We start from the raw sequence: 11,810 nt of genomic DNA, 5'->3' as shown, positions 1-11,810 counted from the left end.
GGCGTCCTCTCTCGTCGGGGGGGCCGGGGCCACCCACCTGTGGAGGGTGCTCTGTCGTGGTGTCGTGCGGGCCTGTGCTGGCCCTGGTGTGGGAGCTGGCCTCTCTCCTGCGCGGTCGCCGCCTGCTTTGGCGGGGCGAGCCGCTCTGGGCCGGCTGGCGGCGGGGGTCGCCTCCTGGACTGCTGGCGCGCTCTGGGGTGCCTGGCTGGTGCGCCTGGGGGCCGGCGGGGCGGCTTGCAGCATCCCCTTGGTGCCCTCGGCGACTATGGGCGTGGTTGTCGTCCCTGGGGGCGCTGCTCTCGGTGCAGCTTCCGTTCCGGGTCCTTCTGGCCTGGGGTCCGGACCCTGCTGGCTCTGGGCCCGCCGGCGGGCGCCCGCCAGCTGCCCGTTCCGCGCGGCTCTGGCCGCCTGCTGGGCGGGGGCCTTGGCTCCTCTGCTGGGGTCTCGGGCGGGGGGCTCTCTGTGCCCTTCCCTCGGGGGGTTGGGTGCTTGGGTGTGGGTGGGTGTGGGTGGGCTGGATGCTGGCAGGGGGCCTTGGGGTTGGGGGTTGGGGTCGGTGGGGGGATGCGCTGGGTGCTCGGTTGCTTGGGGCTTCCTCGGATGTGTGTATGGGGGGCGGTGGCTGCCTCTCGGCCTGGGATCTTGGGGGCATCTTGGGGGTTGCCTGGGGCTCCCTGGCCTCCGCTCTTTCTGCTGGCCTGGCTGCATCTGCGGGCGCAGGGCAGTTCCTGGGCTTGCAGTAGCGTTTTTTTTTTTTTTTTTTTCTGGTATACAATGCACTGGCACGCCTTGGGATGTGTAATAAAACTCATACTGGGCTTAACCTTAGACACGTTAATCCCAAATACCTGCTTTAGGTACTACCATTCACTCATTCCCCCTGTTGACAGCCACCACCATTATAGCTAAGCTTCACACTTGTCACCATACTGGCTGGATTACACAACATAATAAGCACAATAAATTCTACAACCTCACATCTCACCCTCACTGCAAAACAGTCTATTCTTCCCCACCTTTTCTATTTAAAAAAAAAAAAAAAAAAAAAAAATTACACACAAGCATGTCATGTACATCCATGGTGCGCATTAGGTTATAAACACGTGGTGAAAATATCAGCGTTTATAATGCTGTGTTTGTGGAGGAATTAACATGTTTTCGCTGTTCGCTTTGTGCACAGCCGCTGCCATTGCCCAGCAATAACTTCCTATTTGAGTTTATTTCGAACCTCCATTGTCGCAACTCCCTCTCTCTAAACGGCTCTGTGTGCATGCGACATGTACATCCAAAGTGCGCGTTAGGTTATAAACACGTGATAAAAATACCAGCGTTTATAATGCTGTTGTAGCGCATTTGGGCAAGGCGGTTGACTACGGCTACAATAGCAGCACCAGAAGAATGTTCTTTAAAGGTCCCATGTCATGCTATTTTTCACCCATCTCCATTTGTTCGAAGAACCCCAAAAACATAGTATTTGAGGTTTATTTTCCCAAACTCGCCTATTTCCCAGAGTTTTAACCCGCTGCTTTATAAACACGAGACAGAGCGTGGGGGCTGGGCGTTCATTGGTACATACATAGACTGTAGAAAATACATACATAACACTGTGCGAGGGACGCTGAAATGCTCACCTTCGTGGGCGTGTCTGTTTACATGTCAATCACGGCAGAGAGATTCCTGGAGGCGTGGCTTCTCCAGCTCAGTGCCGCGTCAAATTCGTCATCAACGTGGGAACACGTCATCAAATTGGAGCGAGGTGTTTGGGCTCACCCTGCAGTAAGAAAGGAGCAAATCACCATCTAACTAACGATTGAGAGAATAAAGCCCATATAGCACTTTTATGATGTTTAAAACACAGAACAGTTGATTTAGCGTAACATGGGCCCTTTAAAGGAGCTTGGATTGTGAATGAATACATCAGGCAGTAGTGCAGTTTGAGTGTGAGTATTAACAGAAATATTTACAAAAAGAACAACTATTACAAACAATACACTATTCCAAAGACAAAAATATGGATTACCCACAATAACCCAAATGCTCAGTTCAGTTCAAGCCTTCAGTTCCTGTCCTTATAATCCAAAGAAAGGTTTGTCCACAGCGGTAGGTGACTAGAGGTGTCCCGATCCAATATTGATATCGGATAATGGTCCGATATCAGCGAGAAAACGAATATCGGATTTCATCGGACTACATCTAAAATCTTCGATATTAATATCGGATCAGGACACCCCATAGAATACTGTAGATAATATGTTGAAGATTAAAATGTATGCAACCAATTGGATAATAATAAATGGGTCAGTTTTTCTCATCTCTACTGTTGCTGACTATTGTTCTTTGTTTGAGTAACATCACTTGATCAAGCCTTTTCTAACATTCCACACTACAAAATAAGTCATCAAAGTATGTATGATTCGTGCCAATATTGAAGGCTGCAATATCAATATCGTATCGGAAGTGAAAAAGTTGTATCGGGAAATCTCTATAGGTGACAGACTTTGTCCTACCAGTTCGTTGATGTAGCTCACCATAGTGGTTGAGATGTATGGATCAAAATCAATTAGAAGAAACTCCAAAGTTAGTACAAAAAAAAAACTGACCTAAAAGGCCAAAAATACACATAAGTATTGCATTTGAAATAACCAAGTCAGTATTAAAGATAAAATCAATGTATGCATAAACATACATGCTAAATACAAATACATTAAGTAATTATTTAATTAATTGTCATTAATAAATCAAAATTACAATAGTAACCAAGACACCATAACCTAGCACCCCAGTATCATGTTCATATTCACAGTCAGAATCAAAGTTAAAGTCAAAGCACACCTTTTGAATATCAAACTACTCAAGCAGAATAAGACTCAAGTGTTTAAATAATTGCCCAATATTCATTCATTCAAAACGCAGCTGCGTTCACATCAATATGTCAATGATGACCAAACTCCATAGCCATTGTAGCGCATATCAGAAAAGTAACAAAACTGCTCAAAACAAAAATAACGCTCCAAACACCATGAGTGAGTAAGTAAGTTAAAGTATTATCTACAATTCGGCTGTCTTTTTTTTTAACAAAAATCATTGTTTACCTTTGGACCGAGTGGTCAGAGCTTAGGTTCCATGCGCGGCCCCACAGGCAATACGCAGAGTTTTCCAAATAGAGTATTGAACGGGTTGAGTTCAATAATGCAACAGCATTTATATGGTTTAAAGAATCAAAAACTTGTCAGCAAAAGACTCACCAGTGGCTGACGGTTTCAAATGATCTATTCAGAGAGCTCTAGTCAAATGTTTGAGACGCTGACGATAGCATACCACAGGAGGAAATGAACTCCTTAACCATGATTTAAAGGAAGTTTGGGGTCACAGGAATCATTTTAAATAACCATGAAATATTAACTTAAATAACTTTTTGCAGTACAAAAATGTTTTTAATATTGGCCTTTTCCTTTAAACCTGCAAAGACACTGCAACACAGTGACGTGACGTCCTAAAACCAGAACCGGAAGTGCCGCGAACGATCAAAATTGAGAGCCGTAATCTCTAAATAAAAAGAAAATAACCGTTTTGCGACACCAAATCAGTCTAAAATAATGCACGCACACACAACAGGTCGAACAGACACCGCTTCGGGGAGAAATTCGCTTTACACATACATACACGTCAGAAGTATGTAGTCGTGGGGGCTTAAGAGGAGTTATCAATTTTGGCCAAATTAGTATGTGTTTGAAGGTTGGATGTACAATGAGGTCTACATACTCTATAGTGTTATATTTGCGGGTGCAAAGTAAAATAGTGTGTGCAATTTCCCTGGTTTAATTCTATGGGACATGCGCATGATAAATGTTTGTTTGGTTTTTTTTGGTTTTTTCACGTTTGGTGTATTTTTCTGTAATGTATGTTTTTTGGAGTCAATTTGTGTATTTTTACATCTTTCTTTTGTCTTTGTGCATTTTTTAGTATAGTATAGTATATAGTAAAAGTATAGTTTTTTGTTGCCATTGTAGTGTGATTCTGGAGTCATTTTGTGTATTTTTGTATCTTTTTTGGTGTAGTTTTGTGCATTTCTGTTGTCATTTTGTGCATTTTTTGTATAAATATTTAGTTTTGTGTATTTTAAGTTATTTTCATATCTTTGTTGTCGTTTGGTGTATTTTTCTGTCATGTAAAATCAATAATATTTTGGAGTCATTTTGTATTATATGTGCATTTCTGTTGTCGTTTTGTGTACTTTTTGTAGAAATATTGTTTAGTTTTTTGTTTGATTTTACTCGTTTAGTATAATTTTATTATAAATACCTTATGTGTGGTGAGGCCGTGTTTTGCGTGTGTGTGTGTAACTCTCTACCTGTCCTCCTGGTTGCCGTGTGGGACTCTTTGCATCTCCTCCGTAGGTTCTCTCTCACACGCGGCTGTGCATGCACATACTCTGTCACAGGTTGTTGAAATGCATGTCTCTCACGCCCAAACATGAGACTTGAGGGGGGGGGGGGGGGGGGGGGAATTGGACCTGGAAGTACCATGAAAAATAAACGTTTTGCAACACCAAATAATTCCAAAATAATGGATACATACCATGGGGCCATGTGGAAGTTAAAAAAGTTTCAGGTGGAACAGACACTGCAATACTGACCTTCTTTTGTGGACTGGAGGAGGGTCTTCATCTACTGATTATTAGAGGTTGTAAATAAACAGATTGGCGTGCTAGCGCCCCCTCACACTGAGGTCAAAAGCTGAATAGGTTTCAAATTTGGGTAAACATGAATGTGCCGTCCACACCCACACACACACACAATTTTTCTTTTTTTTTTTTTCTTTTCGTATATTTTTCATTCTGTGATTTTGTTGTTTTGCGTTTTTTCAGTCATTTTGTGTTTTTTTCTGTGTGTGCATATTTTTATTTATTTATTGTATTTTTTTCAATATTTTTTTAGATTTGTGTATTATATTTGTGCATACTTTTTATGTTTATATTTTTTGCTTTTGTATGTTTTGCTCTTGTTTTGTGTATTTTTCTATATTTTTTGTGTATTTTATTATCATATTTGTGTAATATATTTTGTGCATTATATTGTATGTGTATATACACATACATGTATGTTCTTGTTTTGTGTATTTTACTGTAATTTAGATTAGACCAATGACAGCATGTGGTCCCGTGGTTGCGTGTTGTAAATGTTTGTATTAATGTCTTTTAGTACTGTGAGGAGTTAATACAATTTTTTTCAGTCGTTTTGGTGCTTTTCTCAGATCAGAATGAAAATTCTCATACAGTAACTATTAGTTCAACCTCCACTACATTTAGTCATTTGTGTACATCATAGTAGCAATTTCTCCTTCCTGCAAATGCTTTTGGACATGTATCAGCTGCTTTAATACAATTATCTGCTGTTTTATAACATTATTGTTTGCTTATGTTATGTCCATCAAAATGAACTATACTTATGGATGTTGAATTGTCGTTCCCAATAAAAACTAATAGTCTTCATTTCATTACATACACAATTGTTGAACTATTTATCAAAGTCTATCAAGCCAATTTTATACCTTTCTTCATAATTTTTTCTGGAAATGTCTCCTAAATTGAACAATTACGCTCAGGTGAACTTCAGCTTTCACTCACGAGGAGGTGTGTGAAGTATAGTTGTAACCAATGACAAGCTAGGGGAGGAAAGGGAAGGGGATAAAACAGGGGAAGAGGGAGAAGAGGCTAAATATATTGGCAGATTCTTAATGAAACTCAGGCTACAGTTGTGGACCATGCTGTCAATCACGGCCTCACAATGGCTGAGGCTGGTCAGAGGCTGCAACCAAATGTTGGAAGAACCACTGTGAATTCAATCATTCAAACATTTTGTCGGGAGATCAGGTATGTATAGTATTGGACAGTAATCCAACATCTCGTAATATCTCGTTTACTGTGCATTACTGTAATTTTACTCTGCACCACATAGGATTGAAAGACAACCTCACAGAGGTTTTACCTCACAGCAAGAGGAAGCCATTTTTTCAATGGTGATTGCAAACAATGCAATAAGGTTGAAAGAAATGCAAAGCGCTGTCATAGAGGACAACAATGTATTTGGCAATATTGAATCCATGTCAAATGCAACAAATGACAAAGTGCTCAAAATGAATGAAATGTGCATGAAACAATTGTACAAAGTGCCATTTGAATGGAATAGTGAAAGAGTGAAGGAGATCTGTCAACAGTATGTATAGGTAAAACGTGTCTTCTATGTATACTCTAGTTTTATGTTACACATGAGAAGTGGTTACATGTCTCTCTCTCTCTCTCTTGATAAAGCGTGTACTGCAGTGTCACCGATTGGAAAACACTGAGAATAAACTGTCATAATGAAAACATGACAAAGTCATTTAACTAACTTGTTCATAAACGATGGTGTCAAGACTTCTCATTTTGATGACAATGGCAGTTTCATTGACATGAAGACTTGCTTTTGAGGAATGGACTATCCATTTTGAGCAAGTGACATGCTTTGCAGGTTATCCACTAGGTTTTGCAGTTTACACTAATTGTTTTGAGAAATGCACTAAATGCTGCGCAAATGTTAATAGTGATGTGAGAAAAGCAAAGCGACTGAGAAAAACTGTATTACAACGTTGGTGAAAATTAAACAAGTTCTTTCAAAAACAAAATCCATTGTTAAACTTTTAATCTTAAAATCATGCAAAAATGAAAACAAAAATGCAGTTGGCTTTATCTACTCTTTAAAAGCCAAACACTGAAAACTGAGTGAGCTTCAGTCTAACATGAAGCAACTTTCCTCCTCATCCTCCTCATCCTCATTATCTTAATCTTTTTCCTCATCATCATCCAGCGGCTCCTCTATCTCCTCTGCAGCATGGAGGTGCATGCTGGTTGTCTGTGGAACGGTGTCAGACAAGGAATACTCCAATGTGTGCTGGGACTGGGTGAACAGGTTTGGAGGCCCCAAGTCACTGGTCTCACTGTGGAAACCGTTGGTCGGGGTGGGTTGCTGCTGCTCGCGGCTCTTCTCCAGTTCAAGCTTCATGATGGTGTCCAAAAAGTGGTTTTGGGCCTGGTCGTGATTGAAATCTACCCTTCCAGCTGAGTTACTGCAGCCCTCTTTAGTGCAGTCGCACAGAGACGTGTGAGTCACCTAAAGAAGCAAAAATATTCAGCATATAACAACCACACTTAACATCCATTCAGTTTATGTGATCGTTCCTTTAAAACAGGGACGCATTTATGTGTAATATAGAGCAGTTTCTCAAATGGGGGTACGTGATGGCACTACACGGGGTATGAAATATTGGAAAATTTGTCCCACACCAGGCAGGGGATGACTGGAAACAATAAAACTATAGAAATAAATCAATTCAGGAGGCAATAAATACTGTTTCATTCCACTTATTGACAATAGGATTCTTTATAATGTTCATCACTTGTTGATCCCATTAAGTTGTTTTTCATTGTATTCTAAGTAAAATATTGTAGTCAGAGAAAGAGGGTACATGAATTTAAAAATAAAAAAGGAGGTACTTGAGAGAAAAAAATTGAGAACCACTGATTTAGAGGAATTATGTGGAATTGTTTGTGAGAAGTTCTTATCACAATTTGCAATTAAAAATGACTGCATTCATGTGATAAAAACAAAAGAACACTGGAAGTGCCTAAAAATATTGTAGAGTTTCATTAAATTGGTGAATTTCAGTCATCTACAACTAGATTATTTGGTAATTTACACAACAATTCATGTTTTCTGTCATTTTTACTGTCTCTTGCGGGCCAAATTGGATGCTCTAAAGGGCCGGATTTGCCTACCCAAAACTTGAGTTTCACACATGCTCTAAAAGTTGAGGAGGACTCACTTGGCATGGGATGCCTGCAGCGCTGCACGCACACGTCTCCGGGTAACAGAACAGTATACAATCACAGCCACAGTGCTGTCTGGACATACGAATGGCCTGAAGTTCATATTTCTCCTCCATGTCTATCTTCACTCCAGACGAGCGCAGCAGCGTGCACCGCTTTTTGGTGGTCAGCATTGGCAGGAAGAAGTATTCGTCCACCTCTGTGTTGTCCACATCAATCTCATCATCAGAGATGTCGTCTACTGTGAGCATGTTGGCCTCCTCTGACTCCACTGTACCATTCTTAGTCAACTGAAAACCAGACAAAACATTGTTCAAGTACTCTCTAACTCAATGCAGTAGAGGGCTTTAACCTGCCAGCATGTCTCAACAATATTATTTCTATTTTTTATAAATCAAACTTTTCATAGAAAGCGAACCTTTACCCTGAGTTTGATTGATTTGAGTTTTTCTTCCTTCAAATGCTCTCGCAGCATTTCTTTGTGGATCCGCTCCTGCTCCAGGGCAAACTCATCCAGTGAGTACTGTCTGATCCAGCTGTGCCTGTCAGACATGCCAAGCGTGCTACCGCCCTCACTGGGAACACTGGTGAATCCCTGCCGCCGTTTAAAGTAGTAAACAGTCACATTCTCGAAATGCACCTTCCTCGTCCTCCGGGGCTTCTCCTTCTTCAGAATGGAGTCAGCTGCAAAGCAAAGGAAGCATTAGGTCACTGTTAATTAAATGTCTCGATTAACTTAAGGCTGTTACCCCCAAAAATGTGTTATTAGATAAAATCATTGTGAGTAGCTCATAAATCAATGAATCAAACATTGTCTACTATAAAAATAAATGGAAAAGGGTAGAAATTGTCTCTTGAAAGTTTGTTTTTATTTCGACCCTAAACACACGTTTGTTGACATTTTCATGCGTTGCATTGTGGGATATGGAGTCGCGGAGTATTCTGATATCACGTAGGAATACAGGGAACAAACTCAAACAAAAAAATCCAAGCGATCCCTGTCCTTCTTGTCTGGTGAAGAAAAACAAGAAACCCCACTAAAAATCTGTATGCATCCATTTACAAGACTCCACATCCCACAATGCAATGTGCTAAAATATGATTAGATTTTATGGATTGAAATGTAATCAAAACTCACGTGATCATGTGGTCTTATGTATTGATCACATCAAATCTGTCTGTGTGTGTTTACAAACATTTATTCCATCTCATATCAGTTTGATCGATGATAATTGAATCTTTAAAAAATACATAAACTCTAATCCTCTATATATTAGTCGACTATACAGTATCTGTAACAGATTTAATAGACTAAAATCTTAATGTCATTTAGTTTACTAAAACTATAACTGAAATCATAGTCCTGATGACTACATTTGATAACACTTTACTTGAAGTTTTATACATAAGGCTGACATTATGATGTCATTATTTTGACCCTAACCCCTAACCTTAACCCTACCTAACCCCACTAGATCCTCCACCTAATACAAAAAATGCCAACATAGCTCCAAAGGTGTCATAATTTAGTGAACGACAAATAACGACAGCCTTATTCATGCTAATGAGAGATAATGACATCGTAATGTCAGCCTTAATTATAAAACATCAAGTTAAGTGTTACCCTAAATTTGGACTAAAACTACATTGTATTTTGGTCAACAGACTATACTAACACTAAATCACAATTTGCGGTCTGTTTCACCCGTATCATCTAACGGAGTTATCTGCTTTTGCATTAGGACTCTTTATATAAAAAAATGCAGATTAGAATTTCACCAAACAAGCATTTGTTGCTCACTTAGTTGAAGCAAACTTATTCCACTTATTCCATTTTTACCATGTATTTTGGATTTGTTTTCCTTAAGAAATCATGACACAGTTCTCTTGTTGTCAATAGTTGACGTTGCCACACTATAGACTCAGACACTCACGGATAAATGGGCCTGAGGTGGACGGGTTGACGCTCTCGCTGAAGGATACCTCATCATCAGACTCCCGCACGGAGGAACACGGGGAGGAGGAGGCTTCCACCTCCTCAAATTCCCTCTTTCGTGTTCCACTCACGGCGTTTAGCCTCCGAATCTGAAACCAAGAGAGAGCAGAGGGGCCACACTTTATCTAAATATACAGTTTAGGGCCTTCATAATCCTCAGCACACACATTAGCAGCTAAAACAGAAGCAGAACGCTGATAATTACAAACTATACATCAGCCTTACAGGAAAGTTAAAATTAAGATTGAGAAGTTGAAAAAAAATAAATAAACTGAAGCAGCTTGTCTTGTAATGCTAGAATAACAATCATTAAACATGGGATGAGATGTTAATTGTCCTTTGTGTCAAAAGATGGCAGTAACATGATATTTACCAATTCAGAATGGCTTGGGGGCTGTCTCTTAAATATGGGAAACATAATCAGTAATGTTCCTTTGAATAAATGAAATCAAATCAAAATCAGTGGGTGTTTTGGTCTTTTAAACACTAGACACACTCATTAAAGGTGACCAGCTAAAGGATGATGAAGCCTGAGATTGCGTCCCAAAACTGTTTCCTGCTCTCTCCTGTCTGCTGCTTCTAGCCAGTCACAGTTGTTCTGTGCGCTTTAATCCTTTTCTCCCAAGGTAGTGTGTTCTTTTTTACCTCCTCCTTTCATGTTCTGCGCTTTCATCTTTACCGATGAAGATCTAGTCTTTTGTCTCTTCCTTAAATGTTCTTAGTGACATGGGTGCCAGTGTTGATGCGCGCATCAACTGCAGGGCACATTTCCAGTAAACTATCCAGCCATGCATTTGTTTGTAATTACAATCACCTAATACTCTTAAACATGTTCATAAATGATTCCTTACCGCTTTAGCACCGAAAGAATATCTGTAATATTGTGTGAATATCTGTAAAGGTTACATTTTATTATGAGCTCTGTCTGCTAGCTTAGTATATCTTCTTCACTGCTAGATATGCTGCATGCCAACCGACCACTGGGTTCCTAGCGCCATCTGCTGGATGAAACATATATTTGACGTAAATACAGTACACTGTTTAAAATGGAATATCTATTATGAAATAACTAATATCTTTCACATTTTTCATGTTGTAGGCTTGTTAATTACTGAAGCTTCTGAGTTTTCTGGTTTTACCCCTTGGTCATGTTTATTTTACTTTTAAATGTGACCAGCAATGGCACAAGAACACCTCACAGGTTTAGCAATAATAAGTATTAACCATCAGGTAGGAAAAGAGATAACTTACAATGATGTCATAAATGACTTTTCATCTCAGAAAGCAAGAAAGATACAATTTTGAAGAACCTAACCAAAGCATTGAACAAATATTGCACCATATTTATATCCATTTTATTTTAATTTTTCATTCTTTATTTTGACATCTTTTGTTTAAAAATATTGTCTGCACTGTTCTTTTGAAGAAGCTTTTACCAGTATGTTTATTTTGTTAAAGTAATGGGTATTGCAGCTCTACAATACCTTTGGTTAAGTGTCCAACTATGTATGCACCAAAAGAATGTAAAATTCTGAAACACAAAAGCTAAATATAGTGAATAATGACCCCTATGTCATAATGTTTACTGTTTGTAGTGTACTATTTTACATTATTATATACCAGTACAGTGCCCGTCGGAAGTATGCATTTATGTGGGAGCATAAGGGTTTTATTTGCGGGTGCAAAATGTGGGTGCAATTTTCCTGGTTTAATTCTATGGGATATGAGCATGATAAATGTGTTTGTTGTTTTGTTTTTTTTTACTCACTTTTATATTTTTTTGTTTGGTGTATTTTTCTGCATTGTATGTTTTTTGGAGTCATTGTGTATTTTTGTAGCTTTCTGTTGTGTTTTTGTGCATTTTTTGTATAACTATCGTTTTTGTTGCCATTGTAGTGATTCTGGAATAATTTTGTGTATTTTTTGTATAAATATTGTTTAGTTTTTGTT

The 11,810-nt window shown here is 39.3% G+C and overlaps 1 pseudogene; it reads right to left on the bottom strand.

The window, feature by feature from the left end:
* Positions 1–6,767: 6,767 nt before the first annotated feature.
* Positions 6,768–11,010, bottom strand: LOC114455686 (cysteine/serine-rich nuclear protein 3-like; annotated as a pseudogene).
* Positions 11,011–11,810: the final 800 nt, after the last annotated feature.

Source organism: Gouania willdenowi, chromosome 21, assembly GCF_900634775.1.
Source record: "Gouania willdenowi chromosome 21, fGouWil2.1, whole genome shotgun sequence".
Lineage (NCBI taxonomy): Eukaryota > Metazoa > Chordata > Actinopteri > Blenniiformes > Gobiesocidae > Gouania > Gouania willdenowi.
This window is presented reverse-complemented; position numbering and strand designations above follow the sequence as displayed.